This window comes from Phoxinus phoxinus, assembly GCF_949152265.1.
Source record: "Phoxinus phoxinus genome assembly, chromosome: 1".
Taxonomy (NCBI): Eukaryota; Metazoa; Chordata; class Actinopteri; order Cypriniformes; family Leuciscidae; genus Phoxinus; species Phoxinus phoxinus.
In genome coordinates, this window is record NC_136876.1 from 47,469,220 (window position 1) to 47,490,518 (window position 21,299).

General features: G+C 38.9%; 1 protein-coding gene across 1 annotated transcript in view; it reads right to left on the bottom strand.

Annotated features, from left to right (window-relative positions):
* The window catches only part of LOC307003600 (5-hydroxytryptamine receptor 3A-like), a 74,581-nt gene that overhangs the window by 39,440 nt on the left and 13,842 nt on the right, over nt 1–21,299 (bottom strand). The gene's annotated exons all lie outside the window — the stretch shown is intronic.

Below are 21,299 nucleotides of genomic sequence, written 5' to 3' on the forward strand. Positions count from 1 at the left end.
CTCAGATTAATGTGTAAAAAACCCAGACTCTGCTTGTCCAGAAATGTTTTAGATTTTTTGTGTGTGTTGTAAATATAATTTATTCTGAAGCAATATTCTCATCAGTCAGCTTTGACATATTTAAATCTGCATATTTATGATATTTTAAACTTTTTAAAGAGAATTTTCCCTAATCGTTTTAAATATATGCTTCATCTTTCATTTTTCATTTAAATTCTTCAATTTGATCAATAAATTAAATTATAATAATAAGACACAATACTGTTACCAATCAAATGAAATAATTTACAGTGAAAATTACAACTGCATTAAATAATGTTATGAAATTGTTTTAAATATTTTTTGAATATACAAATATTAATTATTGGAAAGAATGATACTTTTAAAAGATAAACTAAACCACCAGTAGGTGGCGGCAGGCAACCGTTTTAATGAGTGAGTCATTGAGCCATTTATTCAAACAATTCGTTCAAACAACTGATTAATTCAGGGATGAGGCAGTTTGGGTCATTGAATCTTTAACTCAACCGATTCGTTCAAAACGCTGAATCATTCAGTAAGGAAAACACGATTACGTGGTCTGGTGAGATGCGTTCTGGTTCTGCTATATGATCTTTGTTTGGAACTATTTTTGCTGCTCAAATAGAACAAAAACAGTCAATATATATCATGTTATGAATATAAAAACTCCATATACATTTTTACCGCTGTATGTTCATTGAGTCTATTTGTGTGAGCTGTGCTCATTTGTTTCCATTTCTCCTCATGAGGCGCGAGCCTGACGTACAACCTTGATTCCACCCAGCCAGCAGAGCCATGTGGGGCCCACATGGGTTTAACAAGAACTACTTCTAGCCACAGCCTTAGATGAAATCAACTGAAGATAAAATACACTAAATCTCTCAGGATCTGATTAAACAACTCCACAAGCAGCATTACCAGCTTCACTTATTACTAACCAGACTGACTTTAGTTCTGTCAGACGTCTACAGAAGTTCTTATTGAGAATTAACAGAGGTTAAGATGTTGATGATTTATTGAAAATAATACTTTGGTTTGATGCCCACGTTATGGTGATCAGCGTTTGCTTTAGTTGGGCTCTTGACTTTTTAATGTTTGTTTTTCTCTGCTCAGTTGTATCTGATTGTTATGTTGAGAACAGCAAGAGAAAATGCAATCAGATGCTATAAACTGATTGATGATAAGAATTAAATCATTGTGTGTGAGCTTTATACAGGTGAGATGTTATTAATTTTGTTTTATTGTTGTGATTCTACAGCAAGTGTTTCAGCACATTTTAATCAGAACATAAAATGATTTTGAAACACCATTTACACATTTTGGACTTCTGCGAATTTTACTCATACATCAAGAATCAGCATATGAATAGCTACAATGATAAACTATTATTTTCAATAAATCAACAACATCTTAACCTCTGTTAATTCTCAATAAGAACTTCTGTAGACGTCTGACAGAACTAAAGACAGTCTGGTTAGTAATAAGTGAAGCTGGCAATGCTGTTTGTGGAGTTGTTTAATCCGATCCTGAGAGATTTACGCCCCGTTTACACGTACATGGTTATTTTGAAAAACTGAGACATTTCCCTTCGGTTGTGCCCCTCGTTTACACGCAAACGGAGAATTCTCCTCTGAAAACGATTCTTTCTAAAAACTCCGGCCAGAGTGGAGATTTTGGAAAACTCCGTTTTCACGTTTGCACGTAAACTGAGAAAAACAGAGTTTTAGGCAGTCGACGTCACAGTATAACTGCCATACATATTATTTCTGTCTATCTATTCATGAATATTGAGTGTTGATGTTAACGAGGAACTAAAGTACATTTGCGTTGCACACGGATCCTTTAAGGTGCAACAGGAAGGTTTACATTTTGGTGAGAAGTTATTCTCCGCGTGTGTATTACAAGAGTTACTCGTTATTTGAGCAGAGAAGTAACGTTAAAGAAGATGTTTTTCATTTTTGTGTTTTGAACCGGGTATTTTCAAGTGAATTCATTCCCTCTTGGTTATATGCAGCCAGCGAGGTATGTGTATTACGTTTGTATTTCCCGATTTGTTTTTGTATTTACCTCTTATATTGTATGTGAACATGTTTATCCTTTACGTCATACTGTAGTTTGACGGTGGATTTCATTGACGGTGAATGTGATGACGGAGAAAAAGATGACAAAGCAATAAATCCATCAGTAACCAGAGCCATGGTTTCGTTTATTTCCTGGAGGGAGTGATACACAGTATGCGACAGAACTTGCACTGCGTCAAAAGTGCGACCTATATTTTCGGGATTCTGATTGGCTAACGCGGGCTTGAGCTTCTCGTTACACTGCCACCTATAGGTTTGGCATGCTCTTGACGGCATATACACGGGTTCGTGTAAACGAACACTTTTCTGAAAATGGAGAGGGTGAAATGTCTGTTTATGAAAATAACCGGCCACGTGTAAACATAGCCTTAGTGTATTTTATCTTCAGTTGATTTCATCTAAGGCTGTGGCTGGAAGTAGTTCTTGTGTTTCTCTTTCCTTCAGTGATTCTGCTTGTTAACAGCAGGTGTTCATCAATAATGCTCAATCATTATTCAATCACTTAATTATCTCATTAACTCCAACACTGATTAGTGTTACATTTAACAGCCTGTAGTGTGCACACTGAGCAGTGTTCATTTCATCTGGGCAAACCCATGTGGGGCCTACATGGAAACCGTGGACAAAACTGACTGGGTCCCAGTTAGATAGCCCAGGTCAAACCCATGTGGGCCCCACATGGCTCTGCTGGCTGGGCACCAGACAGTCAGCAGCTGTTTGCGGATTGGACAGTCCGAATGTCGGCAGATTTTTTTAATGATAATAATTAAAAAATGTAATTACATTGACACTTGATAGTAGTTATATGATGGGGCTTATGTCAAAATGATGACCTTTGACCTTAGGGTTACCCCGCCCCCTCTGGTATAATTCCACCTTCTGTCAAAATGATGGATGGGTTTCCCCTCTGGTATAATATGTCATGTTTTTGACAGTTCGTTTGACCTGTTGACCTAGCTATATATCGATCATGTGGTATTGACAGAAGCTTTTGGTTTTTGAAGTTGTTATGTCATGTTTTTGACAGAAGCTTTTGGCTTTTGAAGTTGTTATGGCCCTTTTGGGTCTTCCTATTATATTTGATGAATGGTTTTGACAGTTAGTTTGATCGTTTGAAGTTGTTATACCCCTTTTTTGGGTCTTCCTATTATATTTGATGAATGGTTTTGACAGTTAGTTTGATCGTTTGAAGTTGTTATACCCCTTTTTTGGGTCTTCCTATTATATTTGATGAATGGTTTTTGATCGTTTGAATCCTGTGCGTCCCTCCCACCATATTCCGGGCTGCTGTGAACTGTGAAAGTGAGAAGAAAAAACTGTGGAAAACCCTAAGTTTAAATAAAATGGAGTCGCAAAACAATTGCAATCAGTTAAATGTTTAGAGAGTTAAACAAGTTTATGAATCGGTGCCAAAAAAATCAGCAATGAGATAAATGTTTAGATAAAATAAAAATCATTTTACAATCTTTGCAAGTCTTGACAGTCTATGTTTTTCCTGAATGTTTCCTGTAGTGTGTTAGTGTGTCTCTCTGTCTCTCTCTCTCTGTGTCTCTGTCTGTCTGTCTCTCTCTGTCTGTCTGTCTGTCTTTCTCTGTCTGTCTGTCTGTCTGTCTATCTGTCTGTCTGTCTGTCTGTCTGTCTCTGTCTCTGTCTCTCTCTCTCTCTCTCTCTCTCTTCCAGTGTGTTTGGGTGCGAGTTTACGGAGTGTGTGAGCGTGACTGGAGGGCTAAAAAGATCCCAATCAATAGCGTATAGCCTCTGTTGAAACACATTGTTTCGTTCAGGCGATTCGCTTATATGATTATTCAGGATGATGTCAAGCTAGACATGACACAACATTTTCGAATTGACAACTTTGAATACGTTATTTTTGTAACTACCGCAAAATCTAAATGTTTTGGTTGCGGTAAAACTGGACATTTCGCAATTGTCCAGACAAAGTTTCAGAAAGGGAAGCAAACGTAGTGAATGAGAGTACTGAGGCTGGTGGTGCGGATTGTGTTGCTAACTAGTTGAGAAGGTATTGCCGGGGCCGAGCTCGGCTGTGGCGGTGACGGCTACGGGTGTTCCCGGTGAGAGTGTTGTTGCGTCGACTTCACTGCACGGTGAACACTCGGGTACGATACGCACCAAAACACTTTCAGAGGCTAGTGTCAAAGATTTACAGAGAGTGGCACAGTTTTCTGAGGATAAAGGGAATGAGCAAAATGAAAGTCCTTTAGAGAATAATTCAGTGATATTGCAAGAAGCATGTGTGACGGATTGTGTGGAGGAAGAGCATTCTTTCAAAATGCCTCATAAAAGGAAGATGAGTAATAAAATACTTGATGCCAAAATAAGTAAAAAGAGTGAAGTGCAAGACGATCAGGACACAGAAAGTGATGGTGGGTCTTCTGACTCTAGTGTGACACTTTCTCAGGGGGAGTTCATTGGTCGGGATTATGGACTTGATGATATTAAGTTATTCCATAGATCAACAAAAAATAAAAGAGGTGTGCGCGTCCAGGAATATTTTCCTGATGTTAAACAGTTCGCTGAAAAAGCAAGAAGTCTAATGACAAAGTGTTGCTTTTCTAACAAAGAAGTCTATAGACTTAAGAAAATTGTGAGAAATCTCAACACTGCTTTAAACAATGTCTGTTAATTTTAGAATGTCTGATGTTTTTTTGCTATTTGGGTGTTTTTTTTCTTTCTTTTTTCTTTTTTATGAGTGAAGTTCATGTAGCTACTTTGAATGTTAATGGTGCAAGAGATTCTAGAAAAAGAGCTACAATAAATGAAGTAATTAAACAGAAAAATATTGATGTTGTTTGAAAAATGCGGCTGACTGGGCGAGGGAGTTTGATGGCATCCCTGTGTTAAGTCATAACATTTCAATAAGTGGGGGAGTTGCCTTTTTATTTACAAAGAATTTTAATCCTATCTCTTATGATGTTGATGAAATAGTAAAATGTAGGCTTTTGAAAGTTAGAGCTGTTGTTGAAAGTCATGTGTTTATTTTTATTTGTGTATATGTTCCAACTGCACCAGTTGAAAGAATGTTTTTTATTAGACATACTGTGTTCAACTCAAAACTGTTGCCCTGAAGATTTTCTGTTTCTAGGTGGTGATTTCAATTGTACTGAGCATAATCTAGATCGAAATCACATTGAGCCTCATTTGGCTTCACGTAAACGTTTCATTCATATCATTAAAAAGTATGATTTAAGGCATAGGGTAACAGATTGGCTGGAGTGTTTACAGATCGTATCTGATGAAATAGAACGGTTAAGATAAAAATTTGGACACATGCTCCTGTCCCGAGAATTTTAGGTTTATTTCGCTTTCCGATATTTGTTTTGCCTCGTTATAAAAAATAATTCCGTAAACACGGCGTTGTCTCAAGAAATATCTGCGTACACACGAAACCACTGAAATGTAATATACATCCCAGACCAGCATGTGACGCTGTAATTCTGCCATAGAGATAAAATAAAAATGGAGAAGAAGATTTTGAGCATGCGCATAAACCTTGCGCGCTGTATACAATCAGAGGTGGGTAATCCAGAGGCCAAAGAGTAAAAGTCCTGCCATATGTTTATTCCACCCATAAACTCAGTCAGCTGATTTCACTAATTAGTTCACTAGAAACTTGCGCTCTGCAAGCGAGCGGCGTCTTGTGGTGCCATCTCAAAGAGACACAAAATCTCTCTCTCTGACCTTTACCATGACTGTTCCCGTCTGGTGGAATGATCTGCCTAACTCAGCCAGAGCTCCTGAGTCTGTAACCATCTTTAAGAAACTGCTGAAGACGTATCTTTTTCGGCAGCACTTGATCCAGTAATACTAACACTTTCTTCTCTAATCTAACTTAAAAAAAATAATAATAATTGCGTCAGATTGTACGGTGAAGGGTCATAGCACTTAAATACTGTTGTCCTACTGCTAGTTTAATTGCTTCAATTGTTTCTCATTTGTAAGTCGCTTTGGATAAAAGCGTCTGCTAAATGAATAAATGTAAATGTAAATGTAGTTCTCTCTCCTGTCTGAATTAGCAAATCCAGGTGATTGGAACAAAATACTGAGGAGGACTTTTACTTTCTGAACATTGACTTTACACCTCTGCATAGCAATGCCACATGTCAGCCAAGAGCAAATAAATAAACCAGAACTGGACCTTATCGTAGCCAAAAAATATGTGTATATTAAATATGGAGTAATTTCAGCCACCGCCTTAATCAACTGAAAAGAAAAGAAGACATTACATATGTGAGGATCTCAGCAGAGGAGGAATAAACAACTCCACAAACAGCATTACCAGCTTTACTTATTACTAACCAGACTGACTTTATTTCTGTCAGACGTCTACAGAAGTTTTATTGAGAATTAACAGAGGTTTAACTCAGATGTTTAATTTTAAGTCACCATAACAGTGATTAGTGTTTCCATTAGTTGGGCTCTTAACTCTTACTAAATTTAGTCTTGATGTTTAAATTTTGAACTCATTTCACTTTAGCTTTCTTTGCTGCTGCAAATGTGTTTGACAAACACTCTTTCACAGGAGCCAAAAAAGACGTAATATAACAAGATTTAAGACCCCAACTACTGGAAACACTAATCCCTGTTATGGTGTCTTCAAATAGAGTTAAACCTCTGTTACAGTTTTTCTCAGTCGCTTTGGTGCATTTCTCACATCACTATTTACATTTGCACAACAGTTAGTTAAACCTCCACAACATTTAGTCATTTGTGCACATCATAGTAGCAGTTTCTCATTCCTTCCAACAAATTGCAAATGCTTTTGGACATGCATCAATTGCTTTCATACAACTCTCTGCTGTTTTATAACATTATCATTTGCTTATGTCATGTCAGTCAAAATTAACTATACTTGTGAATGCTGAATATTCATTCCATATAAAACTAATAGTCCTCCTTTCATTGCTTGAGTCATTACATACAAAAATGTTGAACTAGTTGTCAAAATCTGTCAAGCAAATTTTACAAAAAACATTTAATCTTTTTTTTCCCTGAAAATGTCTCCTAAATTGAACAATTTATCTTAGGTGAATCTCAACTTTGACTGATGAGAAGGGGTGTGTGAAGCATTACTAGTTGCAACCAATGATAAGCCACTTCTCTACAATCACTGTCAGAGCTGAATCCCATAAACCCCCACTTTACAAGCATATATGAACCAAGCAGGACATATTACCATTTCTACAATACTGTGACACAGAAATGGAAGGCCAGCCTCGTGGAAGAGGGGTGCGGGTGCGGTTGAGGGTGCGGATGAGGGTGCAGGTGCGGTTGAGGGTGCGGGTGAGGGTGAGGGTGAGGGTGCGGGTGCGGGTGCGGGTGAGGGTGAGGGTGAGGGTGAGTGTGAGGGTGCGGGTGAGTGTGAGGGTGCGGGTGAGGGTGAGTGTGAGGGTGAGGGTGAGGGTGCGGGTGCGGGTGAGGGTGCGGGTGAGGGTGAGGGTGAGGGTGCGGGTGAGGGTGAGGGTGCGGGTGAGGGTGAGGGTGAGGGTGCGGTGCGGGTGAGGGTGCGGGTGCGGGTGAGGGTGAGGGTGCGGGTGAGGGTGAGGGTGCGGTGCGGGTGCGGGTGAGGGTGCGGGTGAGGGTGAGGGTGCGGGTGAGGGTGCGGGTGAGGGTGAGGGTGAGGGTGAGGGTGAGGGTGCGGGTGAGGGTGTGGGTGAGGGTGAGGGTGAGGGTGCGGGTGAGGGTGAGGGTGCGGGTGAGGGTGCGGGTGAGGGTGAGGGTGCAGGAGCGGGTGAGGGTGCGGTGCGGGTGAGGGTGCGGGTGAGGGTGAGGGTGAGGGTGAGGGTGAGGGTGCGGGTGAGGGTGAGGGTGCGGGTGAGGGTGAGGGTGCGGGTGAGGGTGCGGGTGAGGGTGCGGGTGAGGGTGAGGGTGAGGGTGCGGGTGAGGGTGCGGGTGAGGGTGCGGGTGAGGGTGAGGGTGCGGGTGCGGGTGAGGGTGAGGGTGAGGGTGAGGGTGAGGGTGAGGGTGCGGGTGAGGGTGAGGGTGAGGGTGAGGGTGAGGGTGCGGGTGAGGGTGAGGGTGAGGGTGAGGGTGCGGGTGAGGGTGAGGGTGCGGGTGAGGGTGCGGGTGAGGGTGAGGGTGAGGGTGAGGGTGAGGGTGAGGGTGAGGGTGCGGGTGAGGGTGCGGGTGCGGGTGCGGGTGAGGGTGAGGGTGCGGTGCGGGTGAGGGTGCGGGTGAGGGTGCGGGTGAGGGTGAGGGTGAGGGTGGGGGTGAGGGTGAGGGTGCGGGTGAGGGTGAGGGTGAGGGTGCGGGTGAGGGTGAGGGTGCGGGTGCGGGTGAGGGTGAGGGTGAGGGTGCGGGTGAGGGTGAGGGTGCGGGTGAGGGTGAGGGTGAGGGTGAGGGTGCGGGTGAGGGTGAGGGTGAGGGTGAGGGTGAGGGTGCGGGTGAGGGTGCGGGTGAGGGTGAGGGTGAGGGTGAGGGTGAGGGTGAGGGTGAGGGTGCGGGTGAGGGTGCGGGTGAGGGTGAGGGTGAGGGTGAGGGTGAGGGTGCGGGTGAGGGTGAGGGTGAGGGTGTGGGTGAGGGTGAGGGTGAGGGTGCGGTGCGGGTGCAGGACGGGGAAGGGGAAGGGGAAGAAGAGGCCAAGTACATAGGCGGATCCCTGATGAAATCAGGGCTACAATTGTGGATCATGTTGTCAATCACGGCCTCACAACGGCTGAGGCTGGTCGAAGGGTGCAGCCAAATGTTGGGAGAACCACTGTAAATTTAATTATTCAAACATTTCGTCGGGAGAACAGGTGTGTATAAATGGCATATCCCCCGTCTTGCTCCATACAACACACAACATCTGCTGACTTTGTTAGACACTCTTTACAGGGACATAATCCCTGAGAATGAGAGGGGTCTAACTGGAGACCATCTGAGCAAGCATGTTATTGTTTTGGATTGCATTGCAAGAGTTGATATTCGCTGTGATGCAGATTAAATTATGTGGCCAGACAGAGAGGAACGTCTGGATGTGCATGAAAGATTACAGTTGTATGTTCAGTTCCAATATGTACTGCAATATTGTTTCCAGTTGTGCACAGCTCTACCCAAAGGGAGTTTATGTTTGTTTTAAATAAGGGTGTATTTTTTCTTTTGCACAATGCTGTGAAAAAATTAGAATTGCAAAGAGCATATGCAGTAAAAATGTGAAACATCCAGTGTCTTGTAGTTACCTCACTAAATACAGTAATGTGTAACTTTACTGTATTTTTCAAATGGCTGTGCAAATAGTATATAGTGCTGTCTTGAGCATTTTCAGGTAGTGTCACCAATATCTGACTTTTTTGCATTGGAAAACATTTACAGAGTAAACTGTCATAATGAAAACATGACAAAGCCATTTGACTATCTTGTTCATAAGCAATGGTGTCAAGACTTTTCATCTTGATGACACTGACACTTTCATTGACATGAATACTTGCTTTTGAGGAATGAGCTATCCATTTTGAGCAAGTGACACGCTTTTGCAAGTTATCAACTAGGTTTTGCAGTTTGTACTAATTGTTTTGAGAACTGCATTAACTGTTGTGCAAATGTAAATAGTGATGTGAGAAATGCACCAAAGCGACTGAGAAAAACTGTAATTCTCAAAACTTTTGTAGACGTCTGACAGAAATAAAGTCAGTTTGGTTAGTAATAAGTGAAGCTGGTAATGCTGTTTGTGGAGTTGTTTATTCCTCCTCTGCTGAGATCTTCACAGATTTAATGTCTTCTTTTCTCTTCAGTTGATTTCATCTAAGGCTGTGGCTGAAATTACTCCATATTTAAAGGGGTCAAGACATGTTTTTTTATTTATTTTATATTATGTTCTCTTAGGTGCAATTATAGTATAGTTTTTTTTACAAAAAACTTTTAAAATGTAGTGATTTATGATCTTTTCCCACCCTGTTTCTCATCCTCTGATTCAAACAGTGTGTTTTGGGGGTGTTTCCCCTTTAAGAGTTCAGTGTTAACGCCCACTGTTATGATTGGCTAACGTCAGTGCCTGTGCATCAATTATTAATGCCCCCAGCCAGAACATTTGCAGATTCGGCGCAACTGTTTAGTAGCGGGTGATGCATGCGAAGCGATGGCTCTTGCAATGATAAAACCTTATTATGTTTGAGCCGGAACCAGAGGAAAATGAACCATCACCACAACAACAAAGACTGGATCAGCCCGTGTCCACATGGAAAGTGAAACTATTTTGAATAAATAAAAAAATTGTAATCCGAGACATTTGAAAACGGATTATTGTTGCATAATTATCCTATAGCTTAATTTGCTAACAGTTTAACATTATTTAACTAATTTCAATGAAATGATAGTGTGTACCACTGACAAAAATGCATGCACAGGCCATCTTTGAAGATGCAGCATTGATAAGGCAACATTTTTAATTTTCTATCACATGTAGGCCTACTAGAAAGGCGACATATTTTCAAGATTCTCTTATACAAATGTGTTTATATTAGCCATGATAAAAAGTAAGTTTGCGTCGTCGTTGTTGAGCCCAGAATAGTCGGCACGGACTTATCTTTGAGCAACAGTTTTCTAGCAAAGCCAGCATCATATTGGGATTTTTTCTCAAAACAGTCATCCTTAAAATGTATAGAACAAACGCTTAAATTAACACTGCCGTGACTGGGACATCCGCAAAAAATAAAGTGCGTCCATTTTTCCCTGACGTCTGGATCTTTCGGCAGCGTATTCAAAGATGTTGTTTGTCCACAGCCAGGAACAGCACATCTGCGGCATCGCAATTTCCCTGTACACAGACCCACACTCTGTCCGTCGACTGAACACTTGTGAGGCGTGGGGCGACAACAATACGAAATGAGCGTAGTTGTCTTGCGCTTAAAGCGTAGTTGTCTTGTGCTGGAGGCGGTCATATGCAAACGCTGGTACTTCGTACCGTGACGTCACTTCTTACCATGGATCCAGAACGAGCTGTATTTAGAGCTTGATTAAAACAATGATTCGTTTATAATGGGGAGGACGTCTTAAGCTATGAAACTTGCAGGACGTTTAATGGTAAAAAGACCTCTTATATACCAAAAGATCAAGGCAAATTTGGTTTCTCATGTCATGACCCCTTTAATATTAGGGGTGTGCATTGGCACTGCCCTCACAATTCGATTCGATTACGATTCACCAGGTAACGATTCAATTCAATTCGATTCTACGATGCATTGCGATGCATCAAAATTCTACTGCACACAACAAGGCAAATTTTTCATCAGTCATGAGGCAATACAAGCAGTCATATATTGAACAACAGATTTTATTGGCTGCTATGTGTGTATTATCACTCTCCTGTATCTTTGACATAAATGTCATTAAACAAAATAAAATTGAATGGTACAGGGTATTGGATATGGCATTTTCAAACCTGAAAAAGAAAACATAAATCACTGCTTTCTAGGGCTGTAATCTCCCAGTCGATTGTTGGTCGATACGTCTGGCTTGACCAAAATTCTGATTGGTCGATTTTTTGCCGCGTTCATTTCATCAGTTTTGCCGCGTTAATTTCATTCGTTTTGCCGCGTTCATTTCATTCGTTTTGCGCGTTCATTTCATCAGTTTTGCCGCGTTCATTTCATTCGTTTTGCCGCGTTCATTTCATTCGTTTTGCGCATTCATTTCATCAGTTTTGCCGCGTTCATTTCATTCGTTTTGCCGCGTTCATTTCATTCGTTTTGCGCGTTCATTTCATCAGTTTTCCCGCGTTCATTTTATTCGTTTTGCGCGTTCATTTCATCAGGTGGAAAGCACTAATTGCAAATGGGGGTGTTTTCAGAGCACCCCTGTTTCACAGGTAACAGTGTGTCTTCAGAACACCCCCCTTGTTTTCACTTCTTTTGGATTAGCCCAACCCACCGGAGAAGAGAGACAGACTGAAGAAATTAGGCTAGAAGGTTTGCAAAATATTATTTATTTAATTGAGAGACCGTTTAATTCATAGTCAGTCCTCTTCTACCATGTCAACAAAGACATCGGCAGTGTAGCAGCATTTTTTTTTTTAGAAGACGGAAAATAATTATTGGAGCCCAATGCGCAGTGCCCACTGTTTGTATTAGTTTTGAGCCTATGCTTTATTTTTCAGTTATGCACTTTATTTTGTTTTTGCTCTTGATCTGGTTTGTTTAATAAATATTATTTTTTTATTCAAATGGACGTGCCTTTTGTGTTTAAGAGTAAAAGCTTTATGTTAGTCTATTCGTGTCTCAGCCGCGAAGCTGCGCTCCTGTGTTCAGCCTCGTCTTGTCTAGTTTCCCCATTAACTTCGTAGAATCCGAAATGTGCCCAGATGTCCGCTTTTCCAAGCTTTGGGTGCGTTTTTAATTACCCGTCTATCGCGGTCATCTCCCTCCGCCTCAGCCGTCTTGATTGTTGTTGTTGTTATGCCCACGAAAGTAACTTTATTGTCCAACTCAAGGCCAGAAAATAAACAGTGACATAATCGATTATGGCACTTTGCCGCATCGATGCTGAATCGTGCATATCCCGCATTGCGATGCATCGCCAAATCGATTATTGTTGACACCACTATTTAATATACACAGATTTTTTGGCTACGATAAGGTCCAGTTCTGGTTTATTTATTTGCTCTTGGCTGACATGTGGCATTGCTGTGCAGAGGTGTAAAGTCCAGGTTCAGAAAGTAAAAGTCCTCCTCAGTATTTTGTTCCAATCATCTGGATTTGCTAATTCAGACAGGAGAGAGAACTAATGGCGCTTTTCCACTGCGTGGTACGGCTCGGTTCGGCTCGGTACAGTTCGACTCGGCGCGGAACGGTTCGGCTCGCTTCGCTTTTCCACTGCGTGGTACGACTCGACTCGGTACGGCATGATTCGGTTCGCTTTAGCTCGGTTGCTTTTCCACTGCAGTTAGTACCGCTTCAAAGTGGGAGGGACTGATCGTTAATAGTTGCCGTCTCTACTGGCTCGGTAGTCACTTTTTTTTTCTTTTCTTTTTTTTTCTACACTGTAGGTCCGGTCAGAGGTGTAGTGGTAAAAAAAGAGCAGAGGTGGAAAGTCCAGGGGTCAGAAAGTAAAAGTCCTGCCATATGTTTATTCCACCCATGAACTCAGTCAGCTGATTTCACTAATTAGTTCTATCTCCTGGCTGAAAAACTGCACTCAAAAAAAAAATTGTCTAAACATAAGATTTATGTATTTGAATTGCATAACAAATTTCCATCCATTTGGATTACATCGTTTTAACATAAACAAATTAATAATCTGAATATGATTCATAATTTTAAGTCATATATAAATGAAACAGATAAGATTTATGTAATTGTATTAATAAACTGAATGTGATTCATATTTGTCAGTCATATGTAAATTAAATGGATAATATTTATGTAATCGTATACAGAAAAACACCCATGTTAAATTAGCACTGCTCAGTGTTCATATGTGTGCACACTACAGAGTTAAAGTACCATTGAATCAGTGTTGAAGTTAATGAGATAATTAAGAGGTGATTGAGCATTAAATATGAACACCTGATGTTAACAAGCAGAACCACTGAAGAACAGAGAAACACAAGAACTACAACTGACTTCAGACACAGCCTAGTTGACACAATCAACTAAAAATAAAAGAAGACATTAAATATGTGAAGATCTCAACAGAGGAGGATTAAACAACTCCACAAACAGCATTACCAGCTTCACTTATTACTAACCAGATTTACTTTATTTAATATCCGCTTTAATTAAATCATATTTTGTATTTTAAAGTCACCATAATGGTGGATAGCATTTGCTTTAGTTGGGCTCTTGACCCTTAACTCTTTAATATAAAATATTCTTTGGCTGTTATAATTTTGTGTTTGTAAATCACATTTGATGTAGCAAAAAAGCCATGAGAAAGGGAGATCAGGTGATGTTGACTTTTAATTGGTGATGATATCATCATGCAATTGTCTGGCTCCCTGATCTTATTCTCCGCCTAATGCTTTGATTATAATGGACTTGTGTTTTTAATGTTGTTTTACTCATAATAATTTAATTCTACAGCATATCTAACAGTGTTATTTGTAAAATAATATCCATGTTTTTTTAAAATATGTATTTAGTGAACAAAAACTTTAATCTATGGCATCACTTAAATGCACACAGACATCAAGAAACAGCGTATGAATCTCAACAATGCTGTCAATCAAACAAAATATCCAGATAATCAGTGCATGCTGGGAGATATGGGTGAGTTTTGATTGGTGGTACCCAGCATGCACTGCAGCATGTATCATTTCATTGATTGTCACCATTGTTGAGAATCATACACTGATTCTTGATGCCTAAGTAACATCTTAGCAGAACAAGATTAATGCATTACATGTTTTTAAAATCATTTATATTATTTAATAAAAAGCATTGCTTTGATGTTGTAAAATCAAATGACTTTTACTCTAAAAAAATATTTAAAATAAAAATCTGACTAAAGTATTAGACACTGATTAAGTTCAGAGATTCAGACAATTACATGACGATGACTTTGTATTGCACCAGTAAACAGCCAACATCACCTGATCTCACTTTCTCATGGCTTTTTTGCTACAACAAATGTGCTTTACAAACTCACAATCATAACAGCCAAAATAATATTTCATATTTAAGTGTTAAGGGTCAAGAGGCCAACTAAACCAAATGCTATCCACCATCATGGTGACTTTAAAATACAAAATATGATTTCATTAAATCGGATATTAAATAAAGTCAGTCTGGTTAGTAATAAGTGAAGCTGGTAATGCTGTTTGTGGAGTTGTTTAATCCTCCTCTGCTGAGAACTTGAGAGAATTAATGTCTTCTTTTATCTATAGTTGATTTCATCTAAGGCTGTGTCTGAAGTCAGTTGTAGTTCTTGTGTTTCTCTGTTCTTCAGTGATTCTGCTTGTTAACATCAGGTGTTCATAATTAATGCTCAATCACCACTTAATTATCTCATTAACTTCAACACTGCTTCAATTGTACTTTAACTCTGTAGTGTGCACAGATATGAACACTGAGCAGTGCTAATTTAACATGGGCGTTTTTCTGTATACGATTAGATAAATCTTATCCATTTCATTTACATATGACTTACAAATATGAATCACATTCAGTTTATGAATAGGCTACAATTACATAAATCTTATCTGTTTCATTTATATATGACTTAAAAATATGAATCACATTCAGATTATTAATTTGTTTATGTTAAAACTATGTAATCCAAATGGATGGAAATTTGTTATGCAATTCAAATACATAAATCTTATGCTTAGACTTTTTTTTTTCTTTGAGTGCAGTTTTTCAGCCAGGAGATAGAACTAATTAGTGAAATCAGCTGACTGAGTTCATGGGTGGAATAAACATATGGCAGGACTTTTACTTTCTGACCCCTGGACTTTCCACCTCTGTTCATATGTGTGCACACTACAGAGTTAAAGTACCATTGAATCAGTGTTGAAGTTAATGAGATAATTAAGAGGTGATTGAGCATTAAATATGAACACCTGATGTTAACAAGCAGAACCACTGAAGAACAGAGAAACACAAGAACTACAACTGACTTCAGACACAGCCTAGTTGACACAATCAACTAAAAATAAAAGAAGACATTAAATATGTGAAGATCTCAACAGAGGAGGATTAAACAACTCCACAAACAGCATTACCAGCTTCACTTAATACTAACCAGATTTACTTTATTTAATATCCGCTTTAATTAAATCATATTTTGTATTTTAAAGTCACCATAATGGTGGATAGCATTTGCTTTAGTTGGGCTCTTGACCCTTAACTCTTTAATATAAAATATTCTTTGGCTGTTATAATTTTGTGTTTGTAAATCACATTTGATGTAGCAAAAAAGCCATGAGAAAGGGAGATCAGGTGATGTTGACTTTTAATTGGTGATGATATCATCATGCAATTGTCTGGCTCCCTGATCTTATTCTCCGCCTAATGCTTTGATTATAATGGACTTGTGTTTTTAATGTTGTTTTACTCATAATAATTTAATTCTATAGCATATCTAACAGTGTTATTTGTAAAATAATATCCATGTTTTTTTAAAATATGTATTTAGTGAACAAAAACTTTAATCTATGGCATCACTTAAATGCACACAGACATCAAGAAACAGCGTATGAATCTCAACAATGCTGTCAATCAAACAAAATATCCAGATAATCAGTGCATGCTGGGAGATATGGGTGAGTTTTGATTGGTGGTACCCAGCATGCACTGCAGCATGTATCATTTCATTGATTGTCACCATTGTTGAGAATCATACACTGATTCTTGATGCCTAAGTAACATCTTAGCAGAACAAGATTAATGCATTACATGTTTTTAAAATCATTTATATTATTTAATAAAAAGCATTGCTTTGATGTTGTAAAATCAAATGACTTTTACTCTAAAAAAAATATTTAAAATAAAAATCTGACTAAAGTATTAGACACTGATTAAGTTCAGAGATTCAGACAATTACATGACGATGACTTTGTATTGCACCAGTAAACAGCCAACATCACCTGATCTCACTTTCTCATGGCTTTTTTGCTACAACAAATGTGCTTTACAAACTCACAATCATAACAGCCAAAATAATATTTCATATTTAAGTGTTAAGGGTCAAGAGGCCAACTAAACCAAATGCTATCCACCATCATGGTGACTTTAAAATACAAAATATGATTTCATTAAATCGGATATTAAATAAAGTCAGTCTGGTTAGTAATAAGTGAAGCTGGTAATGCTGTTTGTGGAGTTGTTTAATCCTCCTCTGCTGAGAACTTGAGAGAATTAATGTCTTCTTTTATCTATAGTTGATTTCATCTAAGGCTGTGTCTGAAGTCAGTTGTAGTTCTTGTGTTTCTCTGTTCTTCAGTGATTCTGCTTGTTAACATCAGGTGTTCATAATTAATGCTCAATCACCTCTTAATTATCTCATTAACTTCAACACTGCTTCAATTGTACTTTAACTCTGTAGTGTGCACAGATATGAACACTGAGCAGTGCTAATTTAACATGGGCGTTTTTCTGTATACGATTAGATAAATCTTATCCATTTCATTTACATATGACTTACAAATATGAATCACATTCAGTTTATTAATAGGCTACAATTACATAAATCTTATCTGTTTCATTTATATATGACTTAAAAATATGAATCACATTCAGATTATTAATTTGTTTATGTTAAAACTATGTAATCCAAATGGATGGAAATTTGTTATGCAATTCAAATACATAAATCTTATGCTTAGACTTTTTTTTTCCTTTGAGTGCAGTTTTTCAGCCAGGAGATAGAACTAATTAGTGAAATCAGCTGACTGAGTTCATGGGTGGAATAAACATATGGCAGGACTTTTACTTTCTGACCCCTGGACTTTCCACCTCTGAAAAAGAGGTGGGTAAACTATAAATTCTGGTGGTAAGGTGGGCCACTGCCTACAGTGTATTTATATCCTGATGACATCGCTATAGGCTATCATTTGATGGTACTACCAAGGGTATCACTGGTTGTTCCCTCATCATAGGTCACACAATCTAGCCTGGCTAACGCCAGACCCAATTCTCGTTGAGACTTGGGTCTGGGAACCACATGTTCATTTTCTCGTATTTGAGGCGTGGTTTACGAATGCGCCGGCGCCGTTTATTGGGTGCTAAGAATGTCTATCAAATGCGCCTGTACGTAGCTCATAGCCAATCGTTTCCATTATACCAGATGACGTATGTAGAGAAATGGTTTAACGCCAAACGCTGCTCTTTTCTCTAAATAAAATTGCGATCTAAACTACTTAGAACAATATCTAAGGCTGCATCAAAAGGTAGCTTCGCGTCTGCTGCCATGTTGACTCCATAGATATAAACAAACTGCTTAGTTGTGTCGCAAAGATGTCGTCATCGTCTTGCTGCTCCCTCCCCGTTATGTGATTGGTTCCCTAAACGAGGCGAAAATCAGGTCCATGGTTTCCAGACTGCCTTTCAGCGAGAATAAAATCGCGCTGCGCAAAGGCAGTCTGGGGAAACCCAGGCTACACACAATCACTATTCACTATTCAATACATTAATCTAAGTTCTTGTTAAAAAGACTCAAGAAGGAATAATATGGTTGAAATCTATAAAGTTTACAAAATGACAAAACAGAGAGAACAAAAATATTTTTAACCCGTAATTACAAAACGAAAACGGTTGTTGTATTTTTAAAAGGCAAAGTTGAACACCAAAATTTTAATTTGAACTGTAGCCTAGGCTACACCAAATGCTGCACAAAAAAAAAAAATATTGACGAATTTTTGTTTATTACTTTTTGCACCTTAATTAAACATTTAAAATATTCACAAATTATTATGGATTTTGTTGTTGTGATTTATTTTTCTAAGACAAAATTAGAACCTGGAAATGATATTATTCCCGCAGTGCTGAATGAGAAGAGCCATATATCTCTGGAACCACAGCCTACAGAAAGGTGATTTATAGGCTAATAATAATAAATGTGTCTGAAAAAATAACGAGGCATTTTAATTGTTTATTAATAAACTATTGTTTTCTAAATCAGTGTCGGCTAAAAACATATCTCCATCTCCGCTGTTAAGCAGATGCGCCTTTAGAGAGAAATGCACCTTTCATACGCATTACATAATCAGAAGGTATTACCTTTCGATTCGAATTCGTTCGTTTTAAAGTGGACATTTCGAGCTTTAGTCTACATAGACTATTTAGTTTCAGTTCTCGCGCTCCAGTTCACGCAGATCATGAAAGCGCGGCTGATTGGTTTATTTGATTTGACAAAAGCACAACGTTTTCTTGTTATTGCGAGTTTACACAAATAAAAGTAGTTGCGAATAATGTATTATTAGTTTCTCTATGACCAGAAATGATAGAGTATTTTTAATTGTTTCACTGTTGATAGGGAATGCAAGTGTTCTCGCCCGCGCGTCCGTGCCATGCAGTGCGCTCTCACACTCCGCTCCACCGTTGGATATGCGTCAAAATCTTGTGTTTATTTGTTTTAATCTTAGGCTAGCCCTGTATTATTATGGTCTAACCCGTGCGGCTACTGACAGTAATGCAGCGCAATATAAAAGACTTAGGTTTAACAACCTCTGAAACTAATAATGAAAAATATGAAACTAATAGCCTAAGCTTAATTTAAAATGGCTTAGGAACTATATGCTATAGAGGTGGATAAACGCAATTTGGAGGTGGATAAACGCACTTTGGAGGTGGATAAACGCTATTTCAGAATTTTGGGAGGTGCCCAAACGGCGTTTAAAGCATTTAAAGCGAGCCGAAGCGAGCCGTGCCATACCATACCATGCAGTGGAAATGCACCATAAGTGAGCCGTACGAATAAACATATACCCACCTCTGTATACAATAATATAAGGCACAGTAGCTTTTTCTTTTATTTCTTACCAAGAACTTTATTAAACAATATGAACAACCAAATGGCCTGGTACAAAATAGGGATGTCACGATATTCGATTAGAACAGCGGACTCATAAAGCTTGCCACAAAGAACCGGCAAAAGCAATGAATGTGTCAAATATAGCAAGGAGACATTTTAATTGTTTAAAAGTAGACATTTCAAGCATTCTATATATTTCGGAGTTTCGGTTCATTTATAAGACGGGTTCCAGTTCACGAACAATGCAAGTTATATTGCGCCGGTGCTTCCTAGGGGTGTAACTGTACATGTATTCGTACCGGACCGTTTCGGTACAGGACTTTCGGTACGGTTCACATGTGTACCGAATGCAATCTGTCACGTAAATTAGGCTAGTTTTGTGTGCGGAACATGCGTCAATTCCGAGTTTCCACACAAACATATTAAGTGTCGGAAGTCTCCGCGTTGCACTGATTAAATCTGATTAATCGTTTTTGTGATTCAAATACATGTAAAATATTACCATAACATCTGTCTCCCCCCCAAAAAATGGGATTTTAACTCTCTGGTCGTGCTCGGACATAATTATCTTTATGCCTGTCGGGCTTGGGTCGGTTCGGTTACTGCTGTCTAAAATCTACTGCCTAAAATTCGGCCCGATCACCACATACACAGCTTTAGCCCAGCCTCTCGCTAGCTAGCGTCATGGCCAGTATTGGTTTAAGAGTATTTTATTTAGTGGAGAACTTTGCAGCAGTATTTTATTTATTATCCTTTTTTATTTTATATATTTTTTATTAATTATATTTTATTAAAAAGTGTTTAAAAAAGTGTAAACAAATTGTTAAAAAAAAGTTTATAGTAAACAACCAGCAGTTTAATGTTTTGCATTTCTTTCCCTTACTGTACCGAAAATGAACCGAACCGTGACTTTAAAACCGAGGTACGTACCGAACCGTGATTTTTGCGTACCGTTACACCCCTAGCCCTCAGACGGTCATCGGTCGTTTCTGACCGAAATATTTTCTGTTTTGATTTTTTAAAAATCACAGCTTCATCTGAATGTTATGAAACTTGGTGACTTTTATGGCATTAGGTATGTGAATACAAAAAAAAATGTAGGTCATGATCCGAGCATGTTAACCCAGTCAACACGGTGATCTCACAGTGATCTCATCATGTGGTCACAACGTGAGCAATGTGAGTTCACAGTGAGCTAAAAGTGTAACCTCACAGCGCACTCACTGTGTGCTCATGGCCGCAATATGAGCTCATCCCAGCTAGAAATGTTATTGTTCTATGAATGTTTTGAGAGCATTATATTATGTTATGGTTTCTGTAGCTAATTTTATTTTTGTCACCATTTTTAAAATGTTTAGTGATGACATTGATAGAACATTATCCCCTAACATTATTATAAGGGTTTAGCGGGAAGTTTCCCAGCAGACACAGGACTGATCCTCTTAAAAGAGGTTTAGATGTCGAAGTTGGTTTGAAAGTAGTTGTTTGGTTTGGTCACCATTATGGAGGTCAGTGTTTGCTTTAGTTGGGCTCTTTGGCCTTGACTGTTTGATGTTAGTTTTTCTCTGGCTGTTGTGTTTGTTAAAGAAAGAGAAAATGTGAAGTATATACACAGTAAAAACTGTGTTCACAGCAAAAACTGTGTTCACAGCAAACACTCCAGTGTTAAATTAACACTCCTGGGAGTTTAAATGAGTCCACACTCAAGAGTGTAAAGTGTTAAAATATGAGTGTTAAATGAACACTCAAGAGTGTTAAAGTTAATGAGATAATTAAGTTATTAATTGAGTGATG